This window comes from Pinus tabuliformis, chromosome Q (assembly GCF_031772625.1).
Source record: "Pinus tabuliformis cultivar Carrire ecotype Pingquan chromosome Q, CPIR1, whole genome shotgun sequence".
NCBI classification, from domain to species: Eukaryota; Viridiplantae; Streptophyta; class Pinopsida; order Pinales; family Pinaceae; genus Pinus; species Pinus tabuliformis.
Genome location: NC_142296.1, coordinates 1,364,892,648 through 1,364,913,122, shown reverse-complemented (window position 1 = coordinate 1,364,913,122; position 20,475 = coordinate 1,364,892,648). Strand labels below are relative to the sequence as shown.

Below are 20,475 nucleotides of genomic sequence, written 5' to 3'. Positions count from 1 at the left end.
ATTCATTGGCATTTGTACTTACTACCGGAAGTTCGTCAAGAGTTTCTCACAGCTTGCTGCACCCCTGACAGATTTGACGAGGAAGGGGGCTTTCAGTTGGTCGAATATAGCGCAGCGAGCCTTTGATAGGCTCAAGGAGGTTATGAGCAGCGGCGCAATGCTTCCATTGCCAGATTTCATGCAGCCATTTGTTTTGGAGTGTGATGTGTAGGGAGAGGGGATCGACGCAGTATTGATGCAGGGAGGTCACCCTATAGCCTTTGAGAACCAGAAGCTCCTTCCGCACGAGAGGTTGTATTCCATATACGACAAGGAGATGTTGGCCATGATGCATGCATTGGCTAAGTACCAGCAGTATTTGGTGGGTAACAGGTTTAGGGTGAGGACTGATCACAACAGCCTCAAGTTCTTTTTGGAGCAGAAGCAACTACAAGAGAGGCAGCAGATGTGGATCAGTAAGATCCAAGCATATGACTTTGACATTGAGTATGTCAAGGGTAAGAACAATGTGGTAGCAGATGCCCTTTCACGTAGACCAGCCACGTTGTCTCTTATGAGCTTGGATACAGATTGGAGGGCTTGACTCTTAGTAGAGTACTCCAAGGACAAGTTTGCATGTGAGGTTTTGGATGGGCAGGTGGCAGATGACAGGTACAGGGTGGTTGATGAGATCATCTATTACAGGGACCAGATCTTCTTCACTGAGGGGTCTCAGCTCAAGAAGAAGATACCCCAGGCATCACATGATTCACCTTTGGTAGGACATCAAGGGTTTACCAAAACCTACAGGGCCATTAGAGAGAGGTTCTCATGGAAGGGCCTCAAGGAGGACGTACTCCAGCACATCCAGGAGTGCAATGTTTGGCAGAAGAACAAGGGAGAGATGAGCCACCCCGCGGGTTTATTGCAACCTCTTCCCATGCCGAAGGGGAAATGGGAGAGTATTTCGATGGACTTCATCACGGGGTTGCCAATGGTACAGGGCAAGGATTGTATCTTTGTCGTCATTGATCGACTAACAAAGTATGCACATTTTTTTGCCATATGCGCACACAATACAGCAACACAGGTGGCCGAGCTGTTCTTCAGAGAGATCTTCAAGCTACACGGTCTTCCTAAGACCATCATTAGTGACAAGGACAGCCGTTTCATGGGCGGGTTTTGCCAGGAGCTTTTCCAGTTGGTGGGGACGGAGTTGACACCGAGTACCAGTTATCAACCACAGACGGATGGGCAAACAAAGATAGTTAACAAGTGGCTGGAGGGCTACTTGTGTAACTATGTCAGTGGGCAACAGCGAGCATGGCTGAAGTGACTGCATCTGGGGGAGTACTGCTACAATACTTTACATCACATGTCCATTGGTATGTCGCCATTCTATGCCTTATATGGGTATCATCCTTTATCTTTTGTTGACGTGATGTTTGGTGATAGCAGAGCTCCTAGAGCCAAGATTTGGATCCAAGAGAGTCAGGATATCCTCAGAGCTCTCAAGGATAACATGGCTACAGCACAGAACCAGCAGAAGTTGTATGCCGACAGGGGTCGGGTGGAGAGGCAATTCGAGGTAGGGGACATGGTCTACCTACAATTACAGCCATAACGACAGTCGTCACTGAAGCAGAAGGGGGCTGAGAAGCTCAAGCCTCACTTTTATGGGCCATACAAGGTGATACGTAGGATTGGATAGGTCGCACATGAGTTGGAGCTGCCCCAAGGCAGCAAGATTCATAACATTTTTCATGTATCATGCCTGTAGAAGGCATTGGGGCAGTAGGTGACAGTGACAGATGACCTACCACCCATGGATGATGAGGGGCATTTGGTATTGCAACCGGAGGCTATCATTGATACCAGGGAGAGGCAGTTGCGGAGCAGGACGGTCCGAGAATTCTTGGTGAGATGGAAGAATTTGCCGAATGAGGATGCCACTTGGGAGAGTGAGAAGATCTTACAGCATCCATCACTTCAGTTGCTTGAGGACAAGCAACATTTTGTCGGGGGAGATTGTAACATTCCTAATTAGCCATGGCTAATTGAAATATTCGATTTTGTTCGATTTTTGCCTTCTATAGTTATTTGTAAATAAAAGTGAGGAAGGGGGACATAACTCACTTTTAGAATAAAAAAAGTCACTTCCTAGTAGCACAACGTTGTGACTTAAAGGGGAGCCAAGGGGGCCAAAGGGGGATGCAGAAATGGAGCCCACGCAGACACATGGAGGAACTGTGTAGGAGGAAAGAAACACGTGGCAAGAGGGGAACCACGCAGGAGGACGTGAGCCTTGGGATTGAGAGAGGCAAAGGCTATAAAAGAGAGGAGCCCCCTCATTTTGGATCATTCCGATTATGAGCATTTGTGATAGTCATTTCGACTTAGAGCACGCTGGTTGTTTAGCTAGTCTGCAGCATTGTTTAGTGCATTGAGTGTCTCCGTTCGGAGATCTCACCCTTAGCACCGGGGGACTTCGAGTGCCTGCTCGAGCAAGGTATTTCCATTGGTATTCCGGCAGTAGTTTCATCAGCATTTCAGCAACAATTTCATCAGCATTTTGGAGGGCTACGCAGCACTAAGAGGACGACGCAGTTCTTTCTGGCAGGAGCCTAGGTTGAGAGTTTGCAGGAGGATTTGTGCTGAGAGTTAGAGCAGGGGATCAGCGCTTGCATATTGGAGAGTTTTGGCAGGAGTTTCAGGCAATTTTCTAGAGGGTTTCATTCAGTGACAGCGCATAGCATTGAGGGACTGTGCAGAACCCCAAGGGGGTGATTTTCGGGGGTTGACCATTCCAGAAAAGCTTTCTGGGTTTTTCTGGGTTTCTCGAGTGGAGTCTGATTCCAGAGTTTCAACCTTTTCTGAGGAGGAGAGCAGCCCCAAATCCTCATTCGATTTCCAGCAGCAGCAGTAGCATGGCAGTTTTTCGGCAGTTGCGACACATATCAGTGTGAAGCCTGTTATTCTGAGTGTATTCCTTCATTTGCCTTGTGCAAGTTGAGGTGTCATCCTTCTGATCACCTCTGTACCCATTCCTTTACTTAGTATAATAAAATGGCTTAGCATTTCTCGTTGCATTTCGTGTGTATCTGTTTATATTTCATGTGTACATTATTGTTGTTGCACTACTATTATATCTCTGTTATTATATCTCTGTGATTTTCTCGGCTACTATACCACTTGTGCATTTTTCTGGTTGAGATTTTGTTGGGGTTTGAGGAATATTCTGGGTTAGGGATATTACAGAAGCATCCAAATATTGAATCAATTTTGCTCGGTATGATGCATCTGTCTCCTAAGTCCTGACTACTACTAGCCTCTACACTATCAATGAAGAATTTGCGTTGCTGCTAACTCTACACTGAGCCATCTTCTTTGTTGTCAACACTGCATTGCAGTCTTCAACATCTGACTACTACTAATCTACAACTTTCACTTTGGTATTAACTGCATCACATGTCATTGATCCATTCTGCTACTAAATATTGTGGGCCCCCATAGCCAGGTAAAAGTCCATGAGGAGGACACCTCAAGGATCCTACCCAATCTCTGTAGCTCTCTGGGGCTACAACTCCAAGTCACCCCACCTCACTCCTGGAGGTATGGCTGCCAACATCTTGAAGTCTTCCTCCAACCTAGAGGACAACCTGTTGACCTCAGTTGACATTGCCTGCTAGTCCTACTTCTCTGACTTATCCTTCTTCCTGAGAGGACATTGTGTGCTGTAGTGACTGAGCTCACCACATCTGAAGCACTTGACCTTTGACAGGTCCTTCTTCTTTCTTCTCTGTTCCCCCTGCCTCTGACTAGGACCCTTTGATGTGAGGGCCACATTTTCCTCCTCCTTCACCACCTTGGATCCACTGCTACTGCTACCACTGATGGAGCTCTTTAATAGAGCTCACCTCAACTCCTCCTGCTGCAAGTATGACCACATCATGTCCCATTCTGGTAGCTTGTCTCTGCCCAATATACTTTGGACAAAAACTTGGCACTCCTCAAAAAAACTATTCAGTGTCAATCTCACTAGCTCTGTTGGTTGAGGCGTTGCCCCAACAACTGCAACTTGGTCTCGAACCTCCTGAATCCTGTCGAGGAAGGGTTCTACGCCTTCCCCCTTTGGCATCCTGATGCATCTCAAATTTTCTTCCAAGAACATCTTTCATTGCTCGGAAGTGCCCTGATATAGCGTGGAGAAGCATCCCACATCTCTTTGGCAGTATCCTTGTCAGCTATGTGTGAGACTATATTGTCGCAGACTCCATCCAGGATCATTCGCTTCGCCTTCATCATTTCCTTCCTATATTCTTTTAGTTGATCCACATCCTGGGGAACTGCCATAACACTGTCTATGTAGAGCTTCAAGCCATATTCATCCAATAGGAAGGACATCCTAGCCTTCCAAATGACATAGTTGGAGGAACCCTCCAACCTATTCTAATCTCTAAGCCTTGTTGTGGCCATCTCAACAACTGTCGAAAACCCCCTTTCCTTGTACCTGTCTGTTGCTCTGTTACCTGCACTCCCTTTCGGAATGCGCGGATTTGTTAGTTGCTACTACCAATCTTCCTCGAAAAATCGAACTTCTGAGACTCTAAGTTCTCTGAGAGAAATTTTCCCTCTGTGGTGTGTGTTTTTCTCTTCCACCCAACATTGGTTCTATTGCTGCAAAAGCCTCAGTGTCCAACCAGAAATCTGCTCAGCAAAAATCTGAGTTGCACCTACTCCCTCTGACTGTTGGAATCACAATCCTAGGCAATTCGAATTTTCTGCAACCCTCCAATTGAAAATAGTATTTCTGCCCCAGCAATTCAACCTGCCTCTTTGGGTACTGCACTACCTATGAAAATTTTTCCCTATTGCCCCTTCTGAGCAGTGAAATTCCCTTCTCCACTTCTGAGCTTCTCGGCTAATCACTCACACTCTGATACCATGTGAAAATTCCAAAACTAGAATCCTGTTGCAGTAACTGGAATTAATTCTTCTAATTGTTAATTAATTTAACAATTTATTTGCTACGACAAATACCAAATTAATCACATTGCAACCTTCACAAATAAAATTGCGGAAATAAATAGCATTGGAAATTGAGAAAATACCAGCACACACACAAAAAAATGACACTGTTTTTTTCGGCAAATGTCCCCGGAGAAAACCCAACTTGTGAAAACCAATGCAGTAGTGAGGGTTTTTATTATTATGCAATAGTGAAATCTGAGTACAATCTATGGATGCCAAACTAGCAATCCAAACAGCAAGGAAATCTAAGCAAAATTATTTTAAGGGAAATACCCTTCTTCCACAAGAAATCCCGACACAACTTCCTTCAGAAAATTCCGCCTTCTCGACCCTCTGTATCAATCTTTGTGTTGCTTCGCGCAGACCCTATGACATCAAGCCTCCAACCTGCCTCTGATGAAGTCGTTCTCCCTGTCTCTGCTGAGGAAATCACCTCCGACACTCTGGACCCTCTGCTCAGCCTCTGGAACTGAGAACAAATTTCTCTCAAGCAAATCGAACTGCCTTTCTAAAGCAACTGCGTTGCCTCACTGGGAATAACTCAGCCCTTACTGGGAAAACTTCCTCTGGATCACTGTCCTTGCCCCTCACTATCTCTATTGCCTCACTGAAGCTCAAATTCTCTTGCAATTGACTGTTGCTCCTCTGAAAAATTGAATTCTCCAAGTGACTCTGGCATGTTTTCTCCAAGTGCCCATCAACTTCCTCTTATAATCCACTGTTGGAGCACCAACGGCCAAGATTAAAACTTAATCAATGGCTAGGATCATTTTGGAGTCAATCTGTGTGAGTTTCTAGATGATTTCCACCTTGACTTAATTAATTCTAATTAATTAACCATGTTCCCTAAGTTTAGACTTAGGAAATATTTAAAAACTGGTTAATAATCTAATTAAGTCATTTCTAGGTGGAATTTCCAGAAACGATTTTTGGGTTTTGGAGATTTCATGCATGCTAGCCTCTCCACCAAATTTTGTGGCTAGAACATATCCGATGCTATAGAAACTAACAAGAATGTCATCCAAGACCTGCGAACTCCTTAATCTTTGATTCAACTTGTCTACATCTGCTCTCATGGTGACGATTTCCCATTCATGTTTCATGCAATCCTCTTCCTTTTGCTTCATCTGACTTCTTAAGACTTCCTCAATCCTTTTGGCTTCTTCAAGTTCCCTCTTCAAGGAGGTGATTTGCTTGCCAAGTTCTTTATCATGCTTGTTCCATTTATTTGGCCTTTCCTTGAGTTGGCTTGTCAAGGTGTTTTCTTTATTGTTTGCCTCTTGTAGCATGCTTTTGAGATGGTCCACTTCCTTCTTTGCTTCATCAAGTTCACAATTCTTTTTTGGCGTCCTCCGTCTGCATTTCAATTTCCCTTTTTAGCTTGTTTATTGCATCAAGAGTGTGTTCATATTTAGCTTCCTTTTGCTCAATATTTTTCTTTAGATCTTTGAATTCTGAACTGGGATCTATGTTGCAGGAAACGTAGGGCAAGGGGGTGTTTCCGTACGGAAACGGGTACGAAACGCTGAAACGCGTTTGGTACGGCCCTGAAACGCGTTTCAGGCCGTACTGCCACGTTTCCTAAAACTGAAACGTGGCCAGTATGGCTTGAAACGCGTTTCAGGGCCGTACGTCTCACGTTTCAGCGTTTTACTTGTGTTTTGTTTTGTTTTAAATTTAGTTTGTTTTCTAATTTATTTTTAGGTTATCCTAGTGACTTCTAGTTGCTTCTAGATGCCTGTCTAAAGTTATAAAAGTGAACTTTTGTCCTAGTGTTGATATGCAATTCATGGTAATGTTAAATTCTTAAAGTAAAAGTGATATTCTCCTTTATTTTTCATTTTCATCATTTTACTTAAATTTTTAACATTACCATGAAATGACTCAGGATGTTTGAGAGTGGTTTCGCCCTCATTGGATTTCATATGGAGAAAGTAGAATTTTAGATCTCACTCAAAATCCAGCAGACTTATCTGTTTTTCAGGATTTCAGGATTAGGGGGATTGCAATGTTTCCATTGGATTTTATCATGTACTAGGGTATGGAACTTGTATTTAATCAAGAGAACCAAGCCCTCTATGCAGGGGAGACTCCCAATAATGAAGAGCATGTAGGGTACTAGGGTATGAAACTTGTATTTAATCAAGAGCACTAAGGTCATTTGACTATGTAGGAGGAGACTCCCAATCAAGCACGAGACAAGAAATTAGAAATTTCTCGTGGCTGATTTTGGATATTTCTATTTTCATTATGTGATCATTCATGAGTAAATGTGATGTAAATTTAGAGACTTATAGTTTATGCATTGACAATTGACAATTTTATCATAATGTAATAAATTAGAATGTATCATATATGCTTTATGATTGCACATATTTCTTAAATGTCCTAATATATATATATATATATATATATATATATGCGTTTCCCTGTTTCCAAAATTTGGGGAGGTCGCGTTTCGTATCGCTTCCCGTTTCGGAAACTCGTACCCGTTTCCCCGTTTCGTGCAACTTAGACTGGGATGTTTATACAAACTCCTTATCATCGTCTCTCCTTTTTCAGCCTTCTCAATTTGGAGTTTGAGAGATGCAACTTCTTCGGAACTGCTGCAGGCATTTTGTAGATGTTCTGATAGCTGCTTCACTTCTTCTTGAAGAGTCTTGTTCTCTTTTCTTGCACCTTTAAGCTCAATTGGAGCAGTAATCGTATCCTCTCTCAGATCATTTGCCATCTTATCTTCAACAGCAGGCTCCTCACCAATCTCAGATGCTACAGATTTGCCTTCAAATTGTTTAGCTTCCAAAGAAGCACCTGGACTGATACTAATTGTTGGAAATACTGAAAGGGGGGTGAATCAGTATTACCTTTAATTTTACAATTGGTTAGGTTCTTTTAACTAATCAGATCAGCAATAACAAATACAAAACAATATCATATCAGTATCACATGAACAGTGCACTGTAGATTTCTCTCAACAAAACTTAATTATGTATGGTTACATACAAATTTACCACTCAAGGCTGGAAGGAAGTAAAATACTCTCAGGGGTTTCACTGACAAGGCTGGAAGGAAGCAATTGCTCCCTAAGTCTGAAGATATTTGCAGACTCAGTCTAAAGGGGTCTTCAGTCCCCTATTACTACACTGCTGCTGCACTTCAACTCAATTACTCTGCTCCACCAGACTCTACTACACTTCAGTCACTCTGCGCCACAACACTCAGCTGCACTTCAGTCACCCTGCACCACAAGACTCTGCTGCTTCTGTTCAATGTGTGTCTTCTACCCACTGTCAAATTTCTACAAATGTCCTACAGCCTGCATCCCTTGTCAATGCCTTCCTACACTATCTCTGCCACTTTTTACTGCAACTAGATTTGACATGTATATGTAGGCTCCCATACAAGGGATAATGGCCTACCTACAAATGATATTCAATGATAGCCAAACAATGAACCATAGTGCCTAAAAGAGTGAAGAATACACAGTAATGCCCCACACCACTGCTGGATGATGCACAAGCTCATATGTCAACTTCTGCTAATGACTTTCCCTGAAAATGTACCTTTGTTATTGTGTTATGGAGATGTCTGTTGTTGTCTTTAAATGATGATGGAATCAATGCATCAGGGAAAACTTTTGCAACACAGGTTACATTCCAGTAATAATAATTTGGACTTGGTGTGTAACCCTCAGTCCTCAATATTCCTTTGCTGATACCTCTGTAAAAAATTTCACTGCCTTTTCTTCTAGATAGCACTGCTCTGTATACTGCCTTCTATGTGATGTAAAGGTGCTGCTTCAGAGACCCTTATGAATCACAATGCCATACTATTAATACTGTCAAACTCACACAACAATATTCCAGCATATTAATCAATGCCCATAGCAGCTTTACATTCAAGTAGTCAACCATATATTAAATCATGTCAAACCCTAGCTACTCTAGCAAATTCTGTCATATGATGACAACTTCATTATAGTTGTTCAACAAATCAAACAGACCCTCTGGAATACTGATGTGGGCTTCCAATGCTGCCGCCAACTTCAAGATTCAACCAATCTGTTGAGGTGTTGAATCAATTCATATCCACTTTGATGTTCTTCTCCACAAACGTTAGTGCTTTCTCACTACTGAGACTGCAAATCCTTCACAATGTGTGACAACTGAAATACAAGTATACTGAATTATGTTATTCAAATCAAGGTCGTTGGAAATTATGAGAGTTTAGTTCAGGATTGCGGCACAAGCATATGCTTCAGACTTTGGTAATACCTCAACTCCCAAACAAGAATGTTTCAGAACTGGTATCTTCAACAAGATTACAATTTATCAAACAGATCAGTTCATGCTTGGTCAACATAAGATCCTTAGTCTCTGTCAAAATCAATGTGGAAAAAGTCGAAGTCGGGATTAAATCGGCAAGGGTCCAAAAGTTGAAAAAGTCGTTAAAGTCGGGAGTTTTTCGAAAAAGTCGGCAAAATTAAAAAAAAATACAAAAATATTCATTTTTTAAAAAATCCAGACTTTTTCAATAAAATCCTGATTTTTTCAATAAAATCCCGATTTTTTCAAACAAACAAAAAAAATCATTAAAAAAATACCACGATTTTTTGGAAAAAGTCCCAATTTAATCCCGACTTTTTCGACTGGGAAAAAATCGGCTGATTTAATCAGCCAGCCAAAAAAATCAAAAAATCGGGATTTAATCCCGACTTTTTCCACACTGGTCAAAATCACCTCTGCTACAATCTTTCAAAATTTCCTTCTGCTACAGACTTTAAATCCGAACTTCAGAATGAACGACCCAACTTCTGCTGCTTCAATGATAAACAGGATCAATCAAGATACCTCAGGTTCACTGCTTGAAGAGAAGATTCATCAGATGACATGACCTGGAGATGTTTGCAAATCTGATGCAAAACTGATCTCTTAATTCATTAATTCGAGCCACAGTGAGTTCTTACACACAGTCTTTGACAAATAGGATACTACAAAAGTGATCAAACCCTTAAGCCATGGGCAGAATTGATTTCACAATGTGATGTTCTGAACAGTGATATTTTAAACACATCTGTAGCATGTGCTCAGGTTATACATACAGTGCAAGATACTTGAGATCAGGGTGTCTTTTATTGTCAAAGAGAGCCACAAGAATTCGTTCCTACTGATCTATCCTTTGCCTTGAGAATGCATCAATACTTCAGATCTCTGAGATTGTTACACCTATAGATGACTTCACAACTTGATTCTTCCTTTACTGCTGTGAATTAAGCCTTGCTTCAGGAAACGACCTTAGACCTTGCTAACTTGGCATAGTTTGTACAGATGACATGCTTCAATAGATACAAGTATCAAACTCAATGATGAAAGAGCTTACAAACTCATCCAGAATTCCAGATCTATCACAAGAATTTCTACAATATACGTTACCTCAAGGACTACTGTACTATGCTTCAGAATTGTATCTGCCATAAACAAGCTTAAGCTATGATTAGGGCATACCTCAACCTTATAATTGTCTGCCTTCAATCTAGCACTGTAAAAACACTCATTAGGGTTTCTCAGAGAAATCACTCATACCTCCAAAAGGTGAGCAGTGTATAACCTTTATAAACCAGCCACTGCTACATGAGATGTTTTGATGATCTATGATGCTAGGCTTCTTTGCAATGTTACTCACCCAGCGTTTGATGTGTCAACTGGTCCACGGAATGCATAATCTATATAGTCAACTCTTCATACAACGAGGTCCTCTCGTTCTAGTTCCAAAGAGTTGTTACACTTTTCTCCAGGAATGCCACCTTAAGCGTAATTAATTGAATTAAGCCCAAATTCCAATAATAACCCTGATTTTCAAAAGTTGTCAGAGTGCAACAGAACGAAAGGCAAGCTGTGCGGATGATGGAATATGCAATGTGAATGCCATTGGATCCCATAGAAACTCCTTAAAACCCAATAAAACCCCTCCAGAAGCCCCTTGGCCCACTGATGGAGTAAACCTGCTCCTGTGACCTAACGGCCTCCAACCTTGGAAGCCCATTCTGACCATGCCATAAGGGAAACCAGAAAAAGGAACATGACACACCACCTAGCCTCAAGAAAAGGTCATATCACCTCCAAATCATAACATAATACTCCCACTCTAATGCAAGCCTAGGCAATAACATATGAATGAAGATATAATGTTCCTAATTAGGAAAACCAGTGATATGCAAAGCAAATAACCAATGCAACACCAAAAATTTCAAACATTTAGAAAACACCCATGTAAACTCCAAAAATAAGAACTCGCTAAGCCATTTTATTAATCAATTGGGGCAAAGTACAATAGTGTGGAAGGAGTGCACCTGGGCTTGCCTCAATGGTAAGCATGACAAAGCCCAAGTGATAAAACAACAAGCCCAAGTGCTAGAATCTGCTGCTCCAATGATGCTCTGCGCTGCCCCACAAATTTGCACTGTCTTCTGGAAAGAAATTGTTGGAAACACCACCTCGGTGCTCAGAAAATTCTGCAAAATTAATCTCAAGCTCCTCACCAAAAACCCACAAAAACCCAAAAAGGGCTTGGCCTAGTTTTGACCCCTGAAATTCAGGCCCCAAGTACCACGTCCTCCATCAATTGTTGGAAAATACAACCTGCCTGTAACTCATAGAAAAAGCTCCCCAAATCACACCAAAAGGCTGAGATGTTCTTCCCCAAGGTTCTCCTTATTTCCCCCAGCAATCTCTAGCTCCCCAACTCATTCCTCAAGCTCCCACACGTGCCCAGTGAAAGGCTTTTGCGCTGTCCCAAGTAGCTGCAAATCGTGCTGCCCACAAGCAGCTATCTCCTGCTCTAAAACTCCTCCAAAATACTGATATCCCACTGAAGCTCCAATGCCAAAATTCTCCCGGCAAGTGCTACCTAGAAGACCCTAAAATGACCTCTAAGTGCTCCCTTCCTACATCCTCCTAGAACACGCACTAGTTGAGCAAACACTGAAAGATAGGCTCTGAAATCCCTCCAGTTGCCTAGTCACGTAGTTCCTAAGATAGCCCTCCAACCATTTATTAACTCGCTCTGTCTGACCGTCTGTCTGTGGGTGGTAACTCGTGCTCGGGGTGAGCTCAGTACCCACTAATCTGAAGAGCTCCTACTAGAATCCCCCCATAAACCGATTGTCCCTGTCACTGACTATGTTCTTAGGGAGTCCATGCAAATGGAAGACCTCCCTAAAGAACAACTCGGCCACCTGTGAGGCTGAATACCGGGTCGGAATGGCGAAGAAATGGGCATATTTGGTCAGCTAATCAACCACCACATAAATACAATCCTTGCCCTGCATCGTGGGAAGCCCCGTGATGAAATCCATGGAGATACTCTCCCATTTCCCCTCAGGAATGGGAAGAGGTTGCAACAACCCGGTTGGATGGGTCAACTCCCCTTTGTTCCTCTGGCATGCCTCACACTCTTGCACATACCTCAACACGTCCCCCTTGAGGCCCTTCCAGGTGAAGCGCTCTCTGACTGCCATGTACATCTTCCTGAACCCCTGATGCCCTGATAATGGGGAATCATGTGCTGCATGGAGTATCCTCTCCCTCAACTGTGAGCCTGGTACCAAAAATATGCGCCCCTTGTAATATATGACTTTGACCATCACCCGGTAGCGTTCGTCTGCGTGTGTTCCCTCCAAGATCTTGCATGCCCTCCAACCTTCGGAGTACTCTACCAACAATTGTGCCTTCCAGTCATGGCAAACGCTCATGAGTGAGAGACCTGTGGGTCTCTTAGGTAATGCATCGGCCACTACATTGTGCTTTCCCCGCACATACTCAATATCAAAATCATAGGCCTACACCTTACTGACCCATCTTTGATGTTTGTCATTGAGGCCCTGTTGCCCCATGAAGTGGCGAAGATTATTGTGATATGTCTTCACCCGAAATCGGTTACCTACTAAGTACTGTCAGAATTTGGCCAACGCATGCATGATGGCCAACATCTCTTTGTCGTATATAGAATACGACTCTCATGTGGTAGGAGCTTCTGGCGCTCGAAAGCAATGGGATGCCCATCTTGGGATAATATTGCCCCAATCCTCTCTCCTCATGCATCACACTCCACTGTGAACAGCTGAGTGAAATTCGGAAGTACCAACACCAAGCAACTACTCATCACCTCCTTGAGGTGATCAAAAGTTGTCTGGGCTCCATTTGTCCATGCAAAACCCCTTTTTGGTCAAATCCGTGAGGGGTTCCGCCCATTGCGAGAATCCCTTGACGAACTTCCGATAATAGGTGCAGATACCCAAAAATCCCGTCAACATTGTCACATCTCTAAGCACCAACCAATCCCAAAAGGCCTGTATCTTCTCCTCATGCACCTTCACCCCGCCTGCACCAATGTTGTGCCCCAAGTAGAGCATCGCAGTCAGCCCAAACTCACACTTGGACAATTTGGCGTAAAACTGTTGTTCCTCCAAAATACGCAACACCACCTTCAGGTGTTGTAGGTGCTCCTCCAAAGTTCTGCTATAGATCAAGATGTCATTGAAAAACACCAATACATATTACAAACCTCCTCAACTGCCCCAGAACACATGGTTCATACACGACTGGAAGATGGCAGGAGCATTGATCAACCCAAAGGGCATGACCAGAAACTCGAAATGCCCATAGTGGCATTTGAAGGTTGTCTTAGGGATGTCCTGATCCCTCACCTTGATCTGATGGTACCCCGAGCGTAGATCTATCTTAGAGAAGTACTTAGCTCCTCTAAGCTCATCCATCAACTCATCAATCAGTGGGATGGGGTATCGATTCTTCAGAGTCTTCTTGTTCAGCGCCATGTAATCAATGCACATGCGCAAGGTTTCGTCCTTCTTCTTCACCAGCACCACTGAAGAAGAAAAGGGGCTGAAACTCAGAATAATTTGGCCCAATGCCAATAACTCTCTGATGGCCCGCTCAATCTCGTCCTTATAGGCCTTGGGTGCCTATAACGGTGTTTTGGGAAGTTTTAGTGTCTACAGATAAACGCTTAAACTCCTAGACTAGTAGCTAAGTCTAGAACAACAGTTTAAAGAGTTCTCTACTTTTCTTATGATCAATAGATTAAATAAGAGGCAAAGAAGCCTACCTGTAGCCTTCGCTTGCTCCTTATCTCCCTTGACCGATTTTGTCGCTCCTCTCTGTACTTAATCCGCTTGAAGAGTACCTACACACAGACAGAAGACAACAACCAATCAAAGCATATGATAATGATCTATTGATTAAACATAGCATGGAATCAAGTACATGATATACATATGAAAGCATAAATGAATAACACAAGCATATGGAAAAAGCTTTGAACACTTTATTAGTAAAAGGAAGAGTTACAACCCATTGCTCGATTCAGCATCACTCCTCCAGTTCAATCCCATCCTCTCCTCATAACAAGCAAGACATTTTGACATCATTACAATACTTGAAATCAACTCAAGTCTCATACTAACAGCATCTCCCTATAATTCAATAATTTCTAGCCCCTGATCACTTAGATGAGTGGTCTTTTTATAGGTGAATGAAGGAAGTTATGCCATAAATGGTGATAATGAATGCCCTCCCAAACTTAGAATTTAGTTCCATGGAGGAAGGGATAAGGGATTGATGTTCCTTAACTCCCTTCCTCATCCAAATACGAGCTCAAAAGAGTAAATAGCCTTGAGAAACTTCTAGAGGCATCCAATAGATAAGTAATCTTTCAAACCCTCATGGAAATTCGCTCAAATTCACCCAACGCAAACCAAAGAGGGACCAAGTGTGCTGCATAGTACCCTGTCAGTGTATGGTTTGCATTGCAATGCACCCTAATGAAGGCCTACCTGCGTTGATCATCTTAGAGGCAGTTTCTGGATGATTTTGGTCATGAAACTTCTTGGGAAGCTAGGCATTCTGATGGTTGACTTCTTTAGGGCATGCAACCACTGAATTAGGGTTTGATGGGCCTTAATAGTATTGATCTGTAAGTTGGGGTTGATGTGCCCAAATGGATCTGTAACAAAGGGGTAGTGACAACTGCCTTCACACCAGTCTCCAACTCAATGGTGTGCATGAATCCCCTGTTTGGTGGCTGCCCCAGTGGGATGTCCCCAAATACCACTAAGTATTTGTCTAATATGGCATGTATGTCTGAGTGTGGTGGTTGCGCCTGTCCCCAAGCCTTTGAAATCCTTAGCTCCACGGCCCAAGCTATGTCTCCATACCTCAAATCTGCCTCCATCTGATGTGTTGAAACTGTCTGTGGAGGATAAGAGTACATGCCCCTAAGGACTACCAACTTTCCATCCACCCCGACGAACCCCATCTCTAGCTTTCTCCAATCGGTGGTGACTCGCCCAAGGGAGTATAGACATTGGACACCCATCATTGCATTGGTGTCCAGTACGTCCACTGGGAAGAAATGGTTTGTCATCGAGTAGTTCCCCATGGTCACTATCAAAGTGGGAACATATCGAGTGCACTGCGTTGTCCTGTCCCCCAGCACGAGGACAGAAAACCCCTCGAACTCTATTGTGGTGATGCCCCTCCTCTGGACGATTTGAGCATCAATGAAGTTGTGGGTGGCCCCACTATCTACTAGGACTGAGACAGGATGCCCTTGCATTATGCCTCTAATCCTCAGGGTCAGAAATTTGGGGACCCCGCACAAGGAAGCAAGGACTCCCCAAGATGGTGTAAAAGATGCTCCCCCGTGTGGTGGTGGTGGTGGTGGTGGTGGTCCCCTATCTGCCAAACCCTCACTGTCTGGCCCACCATACTCCAACTCCACATCATCCTCCTGATCACTATCCGAAAAGGCATCGATATAATGGGCCTTGGCCGCTATGCACCGATGGCCTGGTGCCCATGGCTCCCTACACGTAAAGCATAGTTTCCTCCTCCTTAGGTCCCTCTGAGTCTCCTCTTCTAGCTTCCCACGTCCTTGGTGATGGTCTAGTATCACTTCCCTTCTGATGGTAGGGAGTACGTGATGGAATAAGTACTCGAGACTTAGGGATGGCCCCCTGCAGGTCTCTAGCGCATGTCACAGCCTCCTGTAGAGGACTTGTGTGACTTCACCAGTCCACGCAGTGGCTCGAGCAACCCTTCTATGAACGTGTACACCCTCCTAGCATCCGACAAATCTGGCACCATGACTAAGACCCTCAGAAACTCCGATATATACTGCTCTCAATGACACATCTGTCTGAGTTGGGTCAGCTCCTTGAAGTGAGCCTCTGGATCCCTCTGATCAAAACGCTCCACCACTCTCCTTGTGAAATCCTCATAGGAAATCATGTTGGCATGCCCCAGAGTGGACAAGTCGTGAAACCACCAGTCGTGTGCCTCCCCTCCAAGTGTAGGGTAGTCATTTTAATGGCTTCCACCTCCGTCATCTTGTCAAGATAAAAACAAGTATCCATCTTCTCCACCCAAGCCCAAGTTGTGCACTGGTAGAGCCATCATATGTAGAGAAGTACATCCTCCCAATAGTACGTTGCAACTTAGAGCTCTGCGTGCCCTAACCTCCATAATTCTTTCCCTTCTCATTTTGCTTGAGCTAACAATAGTCTCTGAAAGATAGGGCTGCCTTGAAATCTTCCCCCATGGATTGCCATTCCCTGAAATACTCCCCCATGGGCATCTGGTCATCTAGTCCACCCTGCTCACTAGGTGTTGATGGTAGGAAAGAAGGCAGCATGGTCCTAGTTGGCCCACCTAAGGCTGGTGGGTGAGTAGCCGACGAAGGTTGGTCATACTGTTGGCAGGCCCCAAAAGTCTCCCAAACTAGGAAATCTTGGTGGATGCTTCGGTTTCAGTTCTGTTGTTTGATCTCATCCAACATCTCCTTTTACCCCTTCGCTAAATCACTAAGGGCCTTCAAGAAGCTGTCAAAGGCCATATCCTCATTACTCCTAGGTTCCACCATGTCCTCTACTACCACAGCCTTTCCACGCTCCTCAATGTCAGGTGTAATCTCTAACTCCCTCTCCCGGCTCCAGTACCTCTGTCTCCTGTAAGTAATATTCTTCATGTCCTCCTCGCTCATAGGAAAAGACTCCCACGGCTGAGCCAAGATCTGGGCTCTGATACCATTGTAATGTTCCTAATTAGGAAAAACAGTGATACAAAGCAAATAACAAATGCATCACCAGAAACTTCAAACATTTAGTAAACACCCATGTAAACTCCAGAAATAGGAACTAGCCGAGCCATTTTATTAATCAATTGGGCCAAAGTACAATAGTGTGGAAGGAGTGCACCTGGGCTTGCCTCAATGGCAAGCGTGAACAAGCCCGGGTGATAAAACAATAAGCCCAAGTGCCAGAATTAACTGCTCCAATGATGCCCTATGCTACCCCAGAAATCCGCACTGTCTGCTGGAAAGAAACTGCAGGAAACCCCACCTCCAATTCTCAGAAAATTCTGCAAAATTAATCTCAAGCTTCTCACCAAAAACCCACCAAAACCCACAAAGGGTTTGGCTAGGATTTGACCCCCGGAATCCAGGCCCCAAGTACCATGTCCTCCACCAACTGCTGGAAAATACGGCCTGCCTGTAACTCACAGAAAAAGCTCCCCAAATCACACCCAAAGGTTGAGATGCTCTTCCCAAAGATTCTCCTTATTTCCCCCGGCAATCTCCAGCTCCCCAACTTGTTCCTCAAGCTCCCACATGTGCCCAGTGAGAGGCTTCTGCACTGGCCCAGGTAGCTGCAAATCGTGCTGCCCACAAGCAGAATTCTCTTGCTCTGAAACTCCTCCAAAATACTGATATCCCGTTGAAGCTCCAATGCCAAAATTCTCGCGGCAAGTGCTACCCGTAAAACCACTGAAATGACCTCTATGTGCTCCCTTCCTGTGTCCTCTTGGAACACACACTAGCTGAGCAAAGACTGAAAGATAGGCTCTGAAATCCCTCCAGCTCTCCTCCAAAGTGGTATGATTTGACCTCCCTAGGGTGGCACTCGAAGTCCCCCGAAGAAAGGGTGAGTTCTTCGCTTGAAAAACTCGGTGCTAAATAGTGAGTGACCCAGCGAAGTAGCTCGAGCAACAAGAGTGAGTTCAATTGACAAAAGACCCTTTGTGAAGATGAGCTCTCTCTATTTATAATTTCATGGGCCTTCCTTCCCACATGGGCCCCTCCACCTTGGCATTCAACTTCCCTCCAAGGCTATTCGAACTCTTCACTTGGCCAAGTGTGTTTTTCCCATGTGGGTGGCCCCCACACTCCACTAACAAGGTAATTCAGCCTCCCTTTTTCCCTAAGTCCCTATGTCAAAATTGAGTGGGTTCCATGACGTCCAAAATTATCCAAAATTGTGGGAAATTAAACCTATAACAAAATCATTTAGGAAGGGACATTACACATTATTACACACATTCCCCCTTAGGTGATGTCCAGTAAATGTGACATTATAAAGTCATATCACCTAGGAAATCCCACAAAGTCAACATGAACCATCACAACATCATAAGAGAAAAGGACATAACAAAAGGAATAACTTGTCCAACCATTAAGTGTGTCTCCCATCACACATCCAAATTATAAGGACCATGTAGAACACCCCTCCCACTAACACCAAATATACTACATGCAAAACTCACTAAGAAACTTCAACAATCATAAAACATATATCTCCTAACCATCATGATCTAACCCCTTATAGGGAGAGAACCCTCATCCATATCCAAGATAAGCATACATACCTAACCACCATGAGATAATATGCTCCACATCCATCAAAAGTGCAACCAATGGGTGATCAGCAAGGAAAGCATATGTGAAAAGACCACCAGGTAACAAGCACAATCAATATCAAACCAAACAGAAGTGAGACTCCCTAACAAAATATCTCCATCAAGTGATTAAATGCATTGAAGAGAAGAGGCTCCATGAAGGTGTATCCCCCAGGTTTGTAACTCAGTCCAATACTCCAACAGTACCACCACCAAATCTCCATCAATGTGATGAAAATCATAAGATGGAACCTCATACAATATAAGTTGCAACAACAACCACTCTGACACCCCAATCAAAGCTTAATTTGGTTCAGATATGTATCACACTCAGTACCATTTTGAAATATTCATCCTTACATGCTACATGCATTAGTAAACTTTGCATATTTGATGCCTAATGAATTGTATTTGCATTGATGTACATGATATATATGTATTTGCCACATTTTATGTATCTTTTAGTCTGCTGTTTTTTCCCAGTTCCAGTCCAGTTCAAAATTTGTGCGTGACTGGTTCTGGTTACCATAACTATAATCAAAATCAATGTTAGAAGTGTGTTCCTTACTGGAAATCAGCTAGAGGAAGGGTTGATGCAACAGCTGCAAGGTTTTTCCTTGGAAAATAAAATATTGTTTGCAGATTGATAGAAATGCTCTATGGCTTGAAGCAGATGCCGAAAACTTGATATAGCAAGATTGACAAGCATCTGATAGCTATGGATTTCAAGCTGAGTCCCTTTAATTCAACCCTTAATTGAAGACTAGAAGTGATGATCCTGTTACCCTTATTGTTCCTGCTGGTGATCTGGTAATTACAGCTAACAAAGATGAATTGGCAGATAGGTTATAGCATATCTTGTTACTGCTCTAAATATGACTAACCGTGGACCTCTTCACTATTTTTATGGCAACAAAATTTGCAAAAATGAAAATTGTATCTTTATCTCGTAGACTAGATATGCTTTATTGAGGAAATTTGGGATGATCAACTGCAAGTCTTTGGTGACATTGACATAAATAGGGCTCAAGTTGACTGCAGGTGAAAACTCACATACAGAAAAAAATTTGTACAGATAGTTGGCAGTTCAATTGACTTGATGCTGTAAGTACTGTTTCAGAGTGTATGACTACGTTGTCAGAAAGAGTTTCTTTAGATATATGTATAACGAACACTAAGCTTTGTTCTGGAGTTCGTAAAAAATGATAGTTTCAAGCTGGTTGACCATTGACTTCACTGATTCAAACTGGACAAGATGCTTCGCCGACATGAAGTAAACTATATGATATGCTTTTAGCCTAGGCCTGGCTGCTATTTTGTGGGATAGAACAAACAATCCACTGTGGATTTGTCTTTGACAAAAGCTTAGGACAGAGAAGCTGTTAATGCTGCTTGTGAAGCCACATGGCTTAAAACGATTGTTGGAAATCTCTCCTCTGATCTGCAACAGTCAACGTGTACTCAACTTAAACAAGAATCTGTTTTTTCGCGGCAGAACAAATCATACCTAGTATCAATATTATATCTGAGAATTTTTGTGCAATGAAGAAACTGTCTTGACATACTGTGTGACACAAAAATTCTCACCAAAGCCTTGATAAGAGATAAATATGGAAAATCTAGAGACATGCTTGGTGTAAATATAAATAGAATGACCATTAAAGGGAGTTACTAGGGATAATGGCCATTCCAACAATTAAGTGTTTAGTGTAGTATT

General features: G+C 43.2%; 1 protein-coding gene across 3 annotated transcripts in view; it reads right to left on the bottom strand.

The window, feature by feature from the left end:
- Positions 1–20,475, bottom strand: part of LOC149224997 (uncharacterized) — a 383,647-nt gene that overhangs the window by 199,295 nt on the left and 163,877 nt on the right. The window lies entirely within an intron of this gene.